This window comes from Orcinus orca, chromosome 2 (genome assembly GCF_937001465.1).
Source record: "Orcinus orca chromosome 2, mOrcOrc1.1, whole genome shotgun sequence".
Lineage (NCBI taxonomy): Eukaryota > Metazoa > Chordata > Mammalia > Artiodactyla > Delphinidae > Orcinus > Orcinus orca.
This window is the reverse complement of record NC_064560.1, coordinates 200,266,804-200,271,974: the sequence shown is the minus strand read 5'-3', so window position 1 is coordinate 200,271,974 and position 5,171 is coordinate 200,266,804.

The following is a 5,171-nucleotide window of genomic DNA, read 5'->3' as shown; positions in this document are numbered from 1 at the left end:
CTCAATGAGAGAGCCCGCATGTCACAAACTACAGAGCCCACGCGCCCTGGAAACCGTACACCACAGCTAGAGAGAAGCCTGTGTGCCACAACAAAAGATCCCTCATGACTCAGTGAAGATCCTGGTGCCGCAACTAAGACCTGACCCAGCCAAAAATAAACAAAATAAATAATAAATTTAAAAATCTTAAAAAAAAATCCTCCCTGAAAACTATCAGGGAGTTTGGGTTTAAAAAAAAAAAAAAAGAAGGGGAGGGGACTTCCCTGGCGGTCCAGCAGTTAAGACTCCGAGCTTCCACTGCACAGGGGTACAGGTTCAATTCCTGGTTGGAGAACTAAGATCCCGTATGCTGGGCAGATAAATAAATAAATAAAATTTTGAAAAAATAAAAGAATGTGAGATGGGACATTGTACAGATGCTACAGATGCCAAACAAATAATAATGGAATTTCATGAATAACTTTATACCAATAAATCTGACAACTTAGATTAAATAAACAAATTCTTTGAAAGATACAAACTGATAAAACTCCCCTGAGAAGAAATAGATAAACCAAATAGTCCTATATCCATTAAAGATATTGAATTTGCATTTGAAAATGTTCCAAGAAAGAAAACTTCGTGTCAGGGGTGGGGGGCGCTGGGGAAGGGAGGAAGTAATCACAAAGGGCCACGTTAACCCCGTTGGGGGGTGGATCTGCTCCTTACCTTGGTAATGCAGAGGGTTTCATGGATGTATGCATAGGGCAAACGCCATCAGACTGTACGCTTTGAACATACATTGTAGATTTTACTATATGTTAATTACCTCTCTAGACACTGAAAAAATAAAGACAAGGGTGATCCCCATATACAACGGAATATTACTCAGCCATAAAAAGGAACGAAATTTAGCTATTTGTAGTGAGGTGGATGGACCTAGAGTCTGTCATACAGAGTGAAGTAAGTCAGAAAGAGAAAAACAAATACTGTATGCTAACACATGTATATGGAATCTAAAAAAAAAAAATGGTTCTGAAGAACATAGAGGCAGGACAGGAATAAAGGCGCAGATGTAGAGAATGGACTTGAAGACACGGGGAAGGGGAAGGGGAAGCTGGGACAAAGTGAGAGAGTGGCATGGACATATATATACTAACAAAGGTAAAATAGATAGCTCGTGGGAAGCAGCCTCATAGCACAGGGAGATCAGCTCGGTGCTTTGTGACCACCTAGAGGAGTGGGATAGGGAGGGTGGAAGGGGGACGCAACAGGGAGGAGATATGGGGATATATGTATATGTATAGCTGATTCACTTTGTTATACAGCAGAAACTAACACACCACTGTAAAGCAATTATACTCCAATAAAGATGTTAAAAAAAAACAAAGAATACCTGATTAACGTCATCAACTATGTGTATTCAATAGTATCCATTGCAATTTCAGAGCTATTTTTTTAGATGAGGTATGATTAAAAATTAAAATAAAATAAGACTTCAAAAAAAAAAGAAAAAAAGGGTGATCCCCAACGACTGGAGGGCTTGAGGGAAGCTCTCTTGGACATGTCCCCTGCCATCTGTGTGCCCCGCAGTCTTCAAGAACCGCAGCAGATGCTCAGAGAGCCCGTCACAGTGGACACTCACCAAGTCACCAAGGGTGTGGAGACAGTAGGGAACTGTCATCTGCCCCTCCTCCTCTGTGAAGATCCTCAACCTCAGGGGCACCTGGATGTGACTCACTGTAGCCTGGGGGCAGCCTCCAGCAGGTTGCCCATGCCCTGGGGACTCAGGCAGGGCTGCTGGGGACAGAGGGACCGACAGGCAGTGTCTGTTCTGGGCTCTTGCTTCCCTGGGGATTAGAGGCTCGGGACATCTCCAAAAGCCACAGGTTCCGGGCTCTGTCTACCCTCCTTCCTCCAATTCTTTTCTCTTGCTGAGATCGATTACTTAAGACAGTGGTTCCCGGCCTTGGGCCTCGATCAGAATCACCTGGGAACCCGGCCAAGGCGTGGGTTCCCCGTCCATCCTGCTCTGAGCCTGGGCCTGGTGACCTTCACCAGCCCTCCCGGTGACAGCCACATGGCAAAGCTGGAGACCACTCGCTCAGAAGACTGGTTTAGCTACTTTAACAGAGACCAAAATAACAGTGGCTTTAAAAAGACGGAAGGTTAATTTCTCTTGTGGAAAAGACAAGCTGGTAAGTGGTCCAAGGAACCAGGGTGGTGGGTCCCCCGAACTAGTCCAGGGTGGGGTGATCAGCTGTCCCAGTTTGCCCTGAACAAACAGGGCGCCCAGAACATGAGATTTCCAGTGTTAAAACCTGAAAGTCCCAGGCAAACCTCGACGAGTTGGTCAGCCTCATCCAGGGAGGCTCTGCCATGGCCCAGGGTGGCCCTCTGTCTGCAAGGCCAGGGCGGGCTTAGCACCACAGTGGCCTGGTTCCACCCGGCAAGGGGAAAGAGGAAGTAGAGGCAGGCCAGAACCCCACACTAGCAGCCCAGGGGGCCAAGTGCCCAGTGGACACTAGGGGCTTCCATTGCTATAGAGAATGGGTACTGGGGACCCTGGGCATAATGCCAGAGAGAGGAGAGGGGTCGGGGGGCAGGGGCAGGGGGCAATGTATGTCAGGAGAGACAGGGCTTGTCACAGAAAGCCCCAGGGACCGAGGGGGCATGGGCTGAGACCCCACCCCATTGCTACCTGGGCTCTTCCCCCCATCAGCCCTCCCCCACGAGGTATTACCGTCCCTGTGATAAGCTCTAGCTCTGCCCCACATCAGCGCTCTGGGAGTGGCCCTGCAGCGAGCCCCGCGAGATGGACACTACCAGCCCCACTGCCAGAGGAAGCAATGGGCTCTCTGAGAGGAGGGAATTGCCACGGTCACTTGCTTATGGGCGGCAAGGCTTGTAACCACGACTGACTCTCAGTCTGTGCCAGGATGGGGGAGGGGGTGGGTACGGCCGAGGAGCGTCCTCCATCACTTCAGCCCCTAAGCCCTCCAACCTTGCCCCTCCCGGTGACCAGAGCCCAGCCAGGCTGGGCACGGTAGCAGCCAGCCGGGCGCCAGTATGGGGTGAGGTTGGAAGCAGGTGGAGCCACCTGAAGTTGGGGCCCCGGGACCAAGCCCTCTCCCCAGCCCGGCTCTTCAAGGCAGCAGCTCGAAACAGAAGGGGGGAGGGGCCCAGGGGCCTGGGTCAGGGAGGTGGGAGAAGGTTTCAGGAGGTGTCCCTTCCCCAACTAAGAGAAAGCTGGTGGCAGGGGCTAGGGGCTTGCTGGGAGACCACGGGGCCAGAGGCAAGGCAGAGGCTGGCAGCCAGGCCAGGTCGGGACCTGGCCACCCCCCTACACAACTGTCCTCATTTCTCTTCCTCTGGGGCTGGAAGGAAGAAGAGACCACGACGAGGCCCGGGGGAGAAAGGACAGCCAGCCCGGGACACGATGATGCTTTAGAACATATGTTTATTTTCATCAGTCTGTAATGTATATATTCACATCGTACAAAATGATTCCAGACCACAGACTAGGCAACACCCCATGACCCCTCACCTGGACCCCAGCAGGGGAGCCCCTGCCTCCGGGCTGCTGGGGGCACAGCAGGCGGGGCAGGAAGAACACTGTCGAATGAAGCTGCCACTGGCGGTCAGGAGACAGCGTCAGCATGCTTGCTGAGACCCTCTGGACCCCTCAGAGCACCGTGGACCCGGCCTGGCCCTGCTGTGCTCCCGAGAGGCGGCTGCAGTAGAGTTTACTGAGCAAAAGGGGAAAGTGCTGGCCGGAAGGTGGACCCTCATGCCGAGTACACGACCCCCCCCCAGGCAGCCAGAGGGCCCACAGCCGGGGCTGGGGCCACATCCTGCTGCGCGCGGCCAGCTCTCTCCCTCCGCGCCACGCCTCCTGTCCTCACATCCACCCTGTAGGGGCCTGGCATCCGCCCTCCCACCCCGCGAACCACCACCACCACACTCACGAGCTGGTGACTGGCCTAAAGCCATCCAGCGGGTCCGCGCGCCTCCGGTGGGCCTCAAACCCAGGCCTGTCCGACCCACCATCCAGGCTGCCCTTCGGCTCCCCTACTCCCGGGGCCAAGGAGGCAGGGACCTTCCCTCCCCAGAGGGTGGCGCCAGACCCGCGGGCCAGGCAGGCTCCCGAGCAGGTCAGTCTCATCCTCCGGGAGGGACGCCTCGCCCTGGCGGGAGGTGGGAATGGGGTGACACTTTGCTGAGCCCCCCCTGGGGCCAGCCCCTCCCAGAGATACGCGGGCTCCCGCGGCTCCCACGGGACCTATCGGGCGCGTGCTCCCAGGACGCACTGCAGAGGGGACGCCCTGGCCAAGGCGGTCCGGCCCACCGAGTCCGCGGGCTTGTTCCCCTACCTGGGGCGTGGTCTCCCAACTTCCTCCCCCCCACACGTTTCTGTCCCTGGGGGTCCTTCATTCATTCCACACGCTGTCACTGGGCGCCTGCAATCGCCCCGCACGGGCCCCCTTCGAAGCGAAGGCTCCGGCTCTCCCCCAGAGAGCCCGAGCCCACGACCCACTCCCGCCCCGGAGGGCGCGGCCGCCGCGTCACCAGGACCGGGAGGCCGAGGGCTAGGAGAGCTCCTTCACCCCGCGCGGCCACCGCCAGAGCCCGGCTGGGAAGCCGACGGAGTTTTAAGTGTCGGAGGGGTGGGGGGGTGCTCGGGCTACAGGAGGACAGCAGTGGCTTCTCCGCGCAGGCAGCACGCCAGGAGCGTGGGCCCGGCGCGCCCAAACCCCAGCCTTTCCCAGGGCTTCCCAGCGCTTCCCAGCCCTTCCCAGCGCTTCCCAACCCTTCCCAGCGCTTCCCAGGGCTTCCCAGCGCTTGCCAGGGCTTCCCAGCCCTTCCCAGCCCTTCCCAGCGCTTCCCAGCGCTCGGCGCCATCACGCCCCGCCGCCTCCCGCTGCGCTCGGCCCCAGGCCCGGCCTCGGGGTCTGCCGGGCGAGGTGCAGAGGGCCTGGGCCGGCCTAGGGTGCGCGGCGCAGGGTCCGAGGGCTCCTTCCAGGCGCCCCCGCCCCTGGCCCTGCTCCCGGGCCGCGCGTGGGCCGCTCCATTGCTGTCGCTGCGTGCAGGCCCGCCGGGTCTAGTGGTCCTAAACATTTCACAATTGCGCTACAGAACTGTTGAACTGTTAAGAACCACTAAACCCAGCGCGCGATCCGCGTCCGCCGCGC